Below are 12176 nucleotides of genomic sequence, written 5' to 3' on the forward strand. Positions count from 1 at the left end.
GGGATGAAGTAGTGAAAGCAGCAGACGATCAAGTAGGTAAAAAGACGAGGGCTAATAGAAATCCTTGGGTAACAGAAGAAATATTGAATTTAATTGATGAAAGGAGAAAATATAAAAATGCAGTAAATGAAGCAGGCAGAAAGGAATACAAACGTCTCAAAAATGAGATCGACAGGAAGTGCAAAATGGCTAAGCAGGGATGGCTAGAGGACAAATGTAAGGATGTAGAGGCTTGTCTCACTAGGGGTAAGATAGATACTGCCTACAGGAAAATTAAAGAGACCTTTGGAGAGAAGAGAACCACTTGTATGAATATCAAGAGCTCAGATGGCAACCCAGTTCTAAGCAAAGAAGGGAAGGCAGAAAGGTGGTAGGAGTATATAGAGGGTTTATACAAGGGCGATGTACTTGAGGACAATATTATGGAAATGGAAGAGGATGTAGATGAAGATGAAATGGGAGATACGATACTGCGTGAAGAGTTTGACAGAGCACTGAAAGACCTGAGTCGAAACAAGGCCCCGGGAGTAGACAACATTCCATTAGAACTACTGACGGCCTTGGGAGAGCCAGTCCTGACAAAACTCTACCATCTGGTGAGCAAGATGTATGAGATAGGTGAAATACCCTCAGACTTCAAGAAGAATATAATAATTCCAATCCCAAAGAAAGCAGGTGTTGACAGATGTGAAAATTACCGGACTATCAGTTTAATAAGTCACAGCTGCAAAATACTAACGCGAATTCTTTACAGACGAATGGAAAAACTGGTAGAAGCGGACCTCGGGGAAGATCAGTTTGGATTCCGTAGAAATGTTGGAACAGGTGAGGCAATACTAACCTTACGACTTATCTTAGAAGAAAGATTAAGAAAAGGCATACCTACGTTTCTAGCATTTGTAGACTTAGAGAAAGTTTTCGACAATGTTGACTGGAATACTCTCTTTCACATTCTAAAGGTGGCAGGGGTAAAATACAGGGAGCGAAAGGCTATTTACAATTTGTACAGAAACCAGATGGCAGTTATAAGAGTCGAGGGGCATGAAAGGGAAGCAGTGGTTGGGAGAGACAGGATTGTAGCCTCTCCCCGATGTTATTCAATCTGTATATTGAGCAAGCAGTAAAGGAAACAAAAGAAAAATTCATGGAGAAGAAGTAAAAACTTTGAGGTTCGCCGATGACATTGTAATTCTGTCAGACTTGAAAGAGCAGTTGAACGGAATGGACAGTGTCTTGAAAGGAGGATATAAGATGAACATCAACAAAAGCAAAACGAGGATAATGGAATGTAGTCAAATTAAATCGGGTTATGCTGAGGGAATTAGATTAGGAAATGAGACACTTAAAGTAGTAAAGGAGGTTTGCTATTTAGGGAGTAAAATAACTGATGATGGTCGAAGTAGAGAGGATATAAAATGTAGACTGGCAAGGAAATCGTTTCTGAAGAAGGGAAAGTTGTTAACATCGAGTATAGATTTAAGTGTCAGGAAGTCGTTTCTGAAAGTATTTGTATGGAGTGTAGCCATGTATGGAAGTGAAACATGGACGATAACTAGTACGGACAAGAAGAGAATAGAAGCTTTCGAAATGTGGTGCTACAGAAGAATGCTGTAGATCACGTAACTAATGAGGAGGTATTGAATAGGATTGGGGAGAAGAAAAGTTTGTGGCACAACTTGACTAGAAGAAGGGATCGGTTGGTAGGACATGTTTTGAGGCATCAAGGGATCACAAATTTAGCATTGGAGGGCAGCATGGAGGGTAAAAATCGTAGAGGGAGGCCAAGAGATAAATACACTAAGCAGATTCATAAGGATGTAGGTTGCAGTAGGTACTGGGAGATGAAGAAGCTTGCATGGAGAGCTGCATCAAACCAGTCTCAGGGCTGAAGACCACAACAACAACAACAACAACAACCTTGCAAAAGGTGGGATAGAAGAGTTTATTTTTTCAACTCGTGCATATGGTTCGTAAGATTAGAAAACCGAGTTTTGCCAACAAAATTTCGCTTGGGAAAACTTTCTGCAGTCAAAAAACTTGGAAAATTGCGGCCTATTTTCAGTTTTTTTCAAAATATCTCAGTTTCATTTGCTCCAATCGCTTTAACGTCTATTTTCTTTTTTAAAGAGCACAAAATTCTCTACAAATTTGATTCTTGCCATTTTTTTCTACTCCCAACATCTAAGGCGCTACAGCGCCTAAAAAAATATCAATTTTTCAAATTTTGAGCATAGTGGCAAGATACCTTATTTTTGAACACTATTTTTTCTGCTTCTGTTTGTGTAGTATAAATACATTATACATCATGTTATATGTTGGAATTTACCACCTCACTTTCAGGTATTCAATTTCTCTGTATGCAGCATGAGGGTTGCTGGGTACCCAACTATTGTGAATCTTACATCATTACCTCAAGTTCACTATGGGGCACCTCTGCCCTGGTTTTTGTAAAACTATAAATATAAAAATACATCATTAAGAGACATGCACATGCGCACACACACACACACACACACACACACACACATACACAAAATATTTTTTCTCATTAAACTGAACTATTATTAGCTGCAATAGGCAACCTAATTAGGTAGGTAATTATTCTTGTGTATTAAAGCCACGCAGTTGACTTTAAAAATAAGTAGCTTTAGTACAATTAAAATGCATTGTCAGTTACTAAAAAATGTTGACAGTTCGGGTGTGCAATACTTGTAATATCGCACTTTAGCGCACTTGAGACAGATATGAGCATGACTTCCAACGTTATGATGGGCCAGGTTTCTCAGTGTCACCAGAAGTACCTTGAGTTACGGATTCAGGGTCTGTACATAGAGTAGATCCCAGATTGACCTCTTCTTTAAACAGCGAGTCAGCCTCAGCAAGTTCGTTGATTTCGTCAGCGGTTTCCTCAACATCCTCCATAACATCTTCTTCACTGTCTTCATATAAAATTTTGGCACGTTTTCACAGTTGACCAAAATACATTTCTTACACATTGAAGAACATTTCAAACCCGCTTTTCTGCAGGAGCACGCTCCGCCACAGTTTAGCTTGCATGAGCATGAAACAATGTGAAGAAGTGCTTCAGGTGCTGGATCTTGGCTCATTATAACGGATATTGGACCGTGGTCACTGTCATTCCAGCCCCATTTCTCAGGAGGTTTCCAATTTACCATCAAACTTTGGACTTGTTAGTAAGTCCGCAACGAATGATGTGCAGCATCTTGTGTAGGTGGCAACCGTGTAAGATTCAGTTTGCTTTTTGTGGCAGACTTGGCGAATAGCTGGTACCGCAAATGGTCTAGTGTGTGGGAACTGCTGGCACCTCCACTATACAATGCGATAGTAACCTGATCTCCTGCTGTTATTATTTCTACACGGGTAGCATGTGGTTTATTGAACGTGCAAAGGGCTGAGGTTAGGTGTTCATTTTTCGCAACAATATTGCAGCACTTAATTTTTCCTTGACCAAAAAAAGCGGATGTTGTGTCACATCCGCTAAAGGCGTAAGTGAACAGAATATATTCACTGTCAAACTTGTAAGCTGCAGTGGATAACCACTTGTCTTCTGCATTTCTTCTTTCTGGCTTTAAGAAAAATAAGTTTTCAATGCCTTGCCCCAAACCGGTCGTGAGCACAAGCAGGTCAACATCTTCTCCTACAATGACAACACTTCCAAAATCTTTGCTTCTTGAAATGGCAGATGTTACAATCATAACGTCAGCATCTTCTTGTGCCTGGAGCAATTCTATGCTACACTCCAGAAATTCCTTTTTAAGAAGTGTGATCAAACGCATCTTGTTTCGTTCGTTGTACAAGAACTTGTCCTGAGGGACTTGGTTCACCATCTCTGATTCAACCACAACGTCAACCGAAGAATGTTTTTTGGGCCTACGAATCCTCTCAGCACTCTTTGTGCTACATTTATCTCCCTCACATGGATACCCATCAAATACAATAGCAAATTGAGATCCAAAATGACGTTGCAGGTAAGAAACATAGCTTTGGGCTATTGACTTGAAGGAAACATTTCGAGTCCATGTCACTTTGTGGGTAAGGTACCCTCCATCAATTACAAAAAATTTACTCTGTCCACCTGACTTCACATCTTCCACTGGAACGAGGGCCAAAGAATAAATACGCTTTTGTCCGCTAAAGAACAATTCCTACATACTTTTTCTTATAGCTGATCATTAACGTCACTCAACTGTAGAAAATGTACGGCACCTGCATGCAATCGTATTACATTTTGTAACACAAATAAACTTCAAGCAGTCCGACGTGAATGTGTTCGTAGTTACTGAATATGATGCTGTTTGTCCTGGCCCTGCAGCAGAGTGAGATGGTAAATTCCAATGAATAACATGATGAGTAATATGTTTATACTACACAAATAGAAACTGAAATAACAGTGTTCAAAAATTAGGTAATTTGCCACTTTGCTCGAAATTTGAAAAAAATGGTATTTTTTGATGTGCTGTAGCGCCTTAGATACTGGGAGTAGAAAAAATGGTAAGAATCAAATTTGTAGGGAATTTTGTGTTCTATAAAAAAGAAAATAGACGTCAAAGCGATAGGAGAAAATGAAACTGAGATATTTTGAAAAAACTTAAAAAAGTCCGAAATTTTCGAATTTTTTTGACTGCAGAAAAATTTTCACAACAGAAATTTTAGTTGGAAAAACTTCGTTTTCTAACCTTTCTAACAATATGAACGAGTTAAAAAAATAAAATCTTCTACCCCACATTTTGCAAGGTACAGGCTTTTTTTCTGACAGTTTCACTGGACTAATTGTTTCTGCTGAGATGTCACTGATACATATATATATATATATATATATATATATATGACTCTAATGGTACAAGTGAACAAGGTTCTATGTGTATGTGGGAGGAACAGTCTGTTGCTTCCGGCAATTCTCCCATTGCATATGCCTCTTGACTTTGCGCTGCTAACATGCGACGCACGTTCTCGACCACTGGCGAGAGTCTTTCTTAATACTGGGCCACCTAAATTTCTCTATCATTAGCTTAACGGTGGCTTAATGGTGCACTGGGATGGGAGAGGGTATGAAGGATGTCAAATAATGCTTCAGACACGAATGATCTGGATGAGAGTCGACACACATCAAATCACATTTATTTGATATGTTTGTTACTGTTTGTCTGTGGTTTTCGCTGCACTGAGCAGATCGTAATTTATTGTATTAGAAGTGGCACCAATTGCAGAGAAAAATCAGCAACTACATTTTCTGCCCCTCTTATCTGCTTTATGTCCGTCGTAAATTATTCATTGAACTCTATTTGGCGAAACTGTCAAGGAGTACAACCTTCCTTGAGCTTCTGAAAAGTGAACATAACTGATTTATGGTCCGCATAGACTACAAATAGTGTGGAATCTACATAAGGATAGAAGTGACACACAGCTTCATAGATAGGCAGGAGCGGTCAGACGGAAGTGCTCCATTTGGTTTGTGCCTCCATCAGTTTCCGTTAGAAAAAATTTAAAGTTTCTGCATGTAGATGCAGAAACTCATAAACCCACCTCGTGGTGCGCAGCAGAGGGTACCCTATACCACTAATAGTCATTTCCTTTCCTGTTCCACTCGCAAGTAGAGTCCTAATTTCTCTAATTTTATTTCCGCACTCCTTACGTGAAATATACGATTGTTGCAGTAGAATCGTTCTGCAGTCAGCCGGTTCTCCAAATTTTCTCAACAGTCTTCTTTGAAAAGAACGCCGCCTTCCCTCCAGTGACTCCAATTTGAGTTGTCAAAGCACTTCAGTAACACTTGCTACCAGCAAAAATTTCTAGGAGCCCGACTCTGAGTTTATGTGATGTCTTCCTTTAATCCGACCTCATGTGGATCCCAAATACTCGAACAGAATTCAGTGGTGGATTTCACTCGTGTCTTGTACGTGATTTCGTTCACAGATGAATCGCACTTTCCTAAAATCTCCCGGTAAACCAAAGCAGACCATTCGCCTTCCCTGCTATAATCCTTAGATGCCCATTTCCAAAAGTTCTCCGTACATTGCTAGAGAACTTTGTCGATAACATGCTGGCGAGCATCTACCATTACCACTAATAACAGTGGTGAGATAAGAGAATTGCTTTTTGTTAGCAGGCTTCTACCTTATCGAAGGCATGTGGCAATATTGGCATCAACGGCAGGGGACATTGCCTGCTGTCAATGGTGCATGTACTGGCAGGTGTCAGAGGTAGAAGTTAACAGTTCCCAGAAATCATCTTACATGCTGTGGGATGCTTTTAAGGACCACTATCTTCTCTCTGAGTGGAGAAATATCGGCCGCAGGAACTGTCTGGCTAAGGAATGTTATATTTTTTTGGTGCAGAACACATTCACAATCAAACCATCTTTTTGAAACCTCTCGTACAGTGGACTGAGGTATTTCTCATGTAATGCTGCTGCCTGGAGGAACACCAAAATATCGTCTAGATAGACGAAACAGAAATTCAATCCCCATAGCCCTTCATCTGCTAAATACTGTTATATCTGGACGGTGCTCTTTTTAGATTGAATGACATGCATAGTTTACAAAAAGGATGTGTTCTTCTGTCACTGGATTCTGGTTATAAGCCTTTTTACAGGTAATCACGCTAAAAACTGTAGCTCCAGGCAACAAATTCGTAAACCACCTTATATTAGTGTCTGAGTGGGTGTTTAAGTGCATTCAAAGCATGATAATCAACATAGGGCTCCAGATGTAATGAGGCCCATGGGTGCCAGATCTGCATGTGATACCAGTTGGTAACATTTTCTCAAATTCCGCTTACTGTGAAGTGGGGTAAGTAAACATGCCGTCTGGCTTCTGGTACAAAAGAATTATAGAATTACATGATGGTATAAGTAGTTTTGCCTATTTTACCAGTGCTGGCCCACTTCATATTTCGAACTAAACTATGATGAGGTTTACTTTCAATCCTTGAGTGAAATCCGCTGCCAGTATTAAGCACTCCGTCTTCAGGCCACAAATGGCCCATCAGGACCATCCGACTACCGTGTCATCCTCAGTGTAGGATGCGGATAGGAGTGGCGTGTTTTCAGCACTCTGCTATTCCAGTCGTTAGGATGGTTTTCTTTGACCGGAGCCGCTACTAATCGGTCGAGTAGCTCCTCAATTGACATCACGAGGCAGAGTGCACCCCGAAAAATGACAACAGCGCGTGGCGGCCCAGATGGTCACCCACCCAAGTGCCGGCCACGCACTACAGCGCTGAACTTCGGTGATCTGACGGGAACCGGTGTATCCACTGCGGCAAGGCCGTTGACGCTCCCAGTATTAGCTCAATAACATTTGCTAGCATGATCTTCATTTGAACTTTCGACTGAAGCCCGAGTCTACCTCGGAGGATGTCTCCTGCACTCGGAGTCGAAACGTCAGGGGAGAGTTTTACACAATGACCACAGCCTATCAGCCCGGAAGTCTTAACTGAAGACAATACCGAACGTGAAAGCCTACATTGTATGACCCAAGTCCACTGCTACTTCATGTTCACCATAAAATTATGTTGCAATGGGAGAGTTGTTACCTGGAGGTGGAGAGGTGTGTCTACTTCGTTCTTTCTGTATGGTAGTGTAGTTGCATCTGGAGCTGAGATGATAATATAGCAATGGTTTACTTGCCTGTTCATTGCATATGTGGCCACGTCTCAGGTAATTAGGCCAGTTCTGAGTGCGATACTTCCAGGACTAGGGACGGCGCCTTCGTTTATGACTTTGCACTTTTAAGAAAACTGCGTTCTGCTGCGTCTACTACATACCGCTGAGTCCTTTGTGAAATTACTTGGAGGTGTGCAGCACGTGGCCTGACAGCCAAATCGCCTGTGGTACCAGAACAGCGGACAAGGTTTCCTGAAACCTGGTAGTCAAGGGAAGGCAGGATTCGGTTACGACTGTGGACGGCGCCGTAATCAGTTACTATTGGTTGCCTTTTACAGTTACACACCATCTATTTTAAACCAGTAATTCCAGACCCAACAATAAATAAAAATACCCCACGTTATTAATGAAGGAATAAACAGCTGCGTAAATAATAGTGTTTTCAGTTAGTTACAATTTAGCAAATCACCATTAAATACAGATACAGCAGATAATGTTTTAAAAGCAAGCCACTGTGATCTGGGCAGAAGGCCTTACACGCCAGGAATGGCAATAAATTAAGAATTGTTTAAAACTCGCTGCAACTTACAAATTACAGGTGTTGAAATATTAAAGGCAAGTCGCCACGAACACGGCAGAAGGCATCAGACGCCAGGAATGGCAGTAAATAAGGTTTTAAAGGCTTACTGGGTAAATACAAATACCAAATTAGAATTTTAAGGCAAGTGACCACGAACACGCCTGAAGGCCTTACACGCCAAGAAAGTTAATAATATAAAAAATTTAGAAACCTGCATTAAAACAGCAAATACAATAGCAAAGGTTAATTAAAAAAACAAGCAACTGAACACCAAACGGGTGAAATAGGATGATGGTAAACTTTGTAACACAATCCTTAACAGCCGGCCGAAGTGGCCGTGCGGTTAAAGGCGCTGCAGTCTGGAACCGCAAGACCGCTACGGTCGCAGGTTCGAATCCTGCCTCGGGCATGGATGTTTGTGATGTCCTTAGGTTAGTTAGGTTTAACTAGTTCTAAGTTCTAGGGGACTAATGACCTCAGCAGTTGAGTCCCATAGTGCTCAGAGCCATCACACATATCCATGCCCGAGGCGGTTCCGGACTGCAGCGCCTAGAACTGCACGGCCACAGCGGTCGGCCACGAACAAGTCTGGAAGAATATGTGAAGCGATGGTACTCCACGATGACGACCGCCTGCTTTCTGCTAGACTGACAAGACAGTATACATGAGTTGGATTGGGAAGTCATTCCGCATCCGCCTTATTCACCTAATCTTGCGCCCTCTGATTTTCACCTTGTCCGCTCTCTATCGAACAACCTTCATGGAACTTGTTGGACGAAAATGGGCTCCGAACGTGGCTCGACGAGTTCTTCGCCCCAAAACCACGTGATTTATGCTGCCGCGGAACCTGAAAGTTACCTCATCTTTGGCAGACTGTTGTAAATAGTGAAGGAGAATACGTTATTGATGACTAAAGTCTCTATTATGTGTATCTGTTGTGTGTACTAAACTTATGTAAATATCATCCCAATAAAACGGTGCAAGATGTTCTAAATTCGCAGGAAAATGGTGTAAGCTATTGGTACGATGGTTAATTTAAGGTGTCTATAAAAGCGAAGAAGGAAGAATAAGAATAGAAGATCAAGAAAAGGTTGTAAGACAGGGACGTAGTCTTTTGCTCCTACTGTTTAATTCGTACATCGAACAAGCATTGATGGAAACAAAAAAGGATTCAAATTCTTTATTTTCTTTATCAGGCAATGTACACATGAGGGGTACGGTAATTGGCCAGAAATGAAGAGAACAAATCTTTTCGGGAACTATGGGTTTCCTTCTACTCTCTTCCTTCACACTTGCCAGAAGTGAACGCATCCTCTTGCCAGCAAATGTATTTCTTTAAGTATGATGTTATTTTTTTAGTACACACCTCCGTACAGCATCTGTACCGTCCAATACCTATGCCGTTATTACCCCGCACTTTTTCTGTTCTCTTTTCGTAGACAGTAAATGGGTCGTCGACTTCGAACCTGCGTGTCTGTGGCCGTTTGACAACTCAAGGGCCGGCCGGAGTGGCCGAGCGGTTCTAGGCGCTACAGTCTGGATCCACGCGACTGCTACGGTTGCAGGTTCGAATCCTGCCTCGGGCATGGATGTGTGTGATGTCCTCATATTAGTTAGGTTTAAGTAGTTCTAAGTTCTAGGGTTCAAATGGTTCAAATGGCTCTGAGCACTATGGGACTCAAGTGCTGTGGTCATTAGTCCCCTAGAACTTAGAACTACTTAAACCTAACTAACCTAAGGACATCACACACATCCATGCCCGAGGCAGGATTCGAACCTGCGACCGTAGCAGTCGCACGGTTCCGGACTGCCCGCCTAGAACCGCGAGACCACCGCGGCCGGCTAAGTTCTAGGGGCTGATGGCCTCAGAAGAAGTCCCATAGTGCTCAGAGCCATTTGAACCATTTTTGAACACCTCAAGGCCACATCCGCTTCCTGCAGTCCACCAACTCTAAGTGCTGTGATTCGCCCGCCTTGTAGCTTTCTCGCCGTTGTTAAAAGCGCCACCGAATGTTTAGTGTTTCCTGTGATATCGTGTGTTCACGTCTGATTTCAGTCTTCCATGGAACGGACCACTGACGTGTGCTGCAAAATCCAGGAGCAAGGGTCCACGCGTAATGATACTCCGGTAGTTGGGCGTAAAGGGCGAAAGAACATTCAAAAACAATCTAAAATTGTCTTATCGAAGGTACTGATGACTTTTTACTGACCTGATCAACAGTGAAGGAGTCGGGAATAATATAAATTTTGCACAGATTCGTGAAACGACAGCAAGACCGTGTGGCTTTTCCTAATAGATTGTATTTCGTATTAACTGTGTAGTAGCATCAGCAGACTCTAATTGTAAGCATGCGTTTTGCATCTCCAGGAAAGAAAAATAAATGAAAACATAAAATACGGAATTTGAGGATTGTGGTAAAATGTTAGTGTGTGGAACTGCATTTCCATACGACGACAGACGAGAGAATCCGACAGCTAGAAAAATAGAGTGCTCTCTCTGAAAAATTCAATTGTTCTGGCTCAGAGACCTCCGTTCTTTGTGTTCTCCAGTCACTTGGTTTTAGATCAGAAAGTATAATGACGGAAATTTTTTTTAATCGAATGCAGAGACATTGCAACAGGAAGACCGAAGTTTTGTCTAAAATGCACTTAGTGCGTACTGAGGGCAATAGTCTTACAGTATACTTCGACAAAACTTGGCTTTCATAAAAACAGAGGCAAAAATATATTTTGCTCGACTTCCTCAGAAATAGTGCCCTGAAAGTACATATTGCTTTTGTATAGCGTATATCGGCCATCTATTGTGATGGTTGCCGTGACGAAAGGTCAATAAGAGCTAAAAATAACTTTTTCGGGAAGTAGCGAATATTCTCGGTCCTGTCAAGGCCCACAGACGTACTCTGGCACTGCCGGGTACGGAATCTCTCGTAAATAAAATGCGGTTATAGGTTGTCGTCATAGATGTTACAAAAATAAATTTCATAGATTTCGTAAAAACTTTTTCGCTGGAAACTTCTACAAGGTCTAACAGAAAGCAAATTCATCAGTGACAACATTTAGCGTTGCGTAGGTGAAACAGTTTCACAACTCTACATATTTCATTTTTCATCTCGGAATACTTTTATTTTTTCACGATAAAATACACTGAAGTGCCAAAGAAACTAGTATAGGCATGAGTATTGAAACACAGAGATATGTAAATAGGCGGAACACGGTGCTCGGGTCGGCAACTCCTATGTAAGACAAGTGTTGGATCGGTTACTGCTGTTACATTGGCAGGTTATCAAGATTTAAGAGACTGACAGAAGTGTAGCCCCGTCGCAAACTGCTGCACATTTCAATGCTGGGCCATCAACAAGTGTCAGCCTGCGAACCATTCAACGAAACATAATCGGTATGGGTTTTCGAAACCGAAGGCCCACTCGTGTATCCTTGATGACTGCACGATACAATGCTTCACGCCCCATTTAGTCCCGTCAACACCGACATTGGACTGTTGACGACAGGAAACATGTTGCCTGGTCGAACGAGTCTCGTTTCAAATTGTATTGAGCGACTGGACTTGTATGGGTATGAAGACAACCTCATGAATCCATGGACCCTACATATCAGCAGGGGACTGTTCAAACTGGAGGAGACTCTGTAATGTTGTGGGATATGTACAGTTGGAGTGATATGAGACCCCTGATACGTCTAGATACGACTGTGACAAGTGATACGTAAGTATCCTGTCTGATCACCTGCATCCATTCATGTGCATTGTGCATTCCGACGGACTAGGGCAATACCAGCAGGGCAATGCGACACCGCACATGTCCAGAATTGCTACAGAGTGGCTCCAGGAACACTCTTATGAGTTTAAACAGTTCCGCTGACCACCGAACTCCCCTGACATGAACATTATTGAGCATATCTGAGATTCTGAAGAGATCTTCACCTCCTCGTACTCTTACGGATTTATGGACAGCCTTG

At 41.9% G+C, this 12176-nt stretch overlaps 1 pseudogene; it reads right to left on the reverse strand.

Moving 5' to 3' along the window:
* Positions 1-7176: 7176 nt before the first annotated feature.
* Positions 7177-7294, reverse strand: LOC126204645 (5S ribosomal RNA; annotated as a pseudogene).
* Between the last annotated feature and the right edge of the window lie 4882 nt (positions 7295-12176).

Source organism: Schistocerca nitens, chromosome 9 (assembly GCF_023898315.1).
Source record: "Schistocerca nitens isolate TAMUIC-IGC-003100 chromosome 9, iqSchNite1.1, whole genome shotgun sequence".
In the NCBI taxonomy this organism is placed as follows: Eukaryota; Metazoa; Arthropoda; class Insecta; order Orthoptera; family Acrididae; genus Schistocerca; species Schistocerca nitens.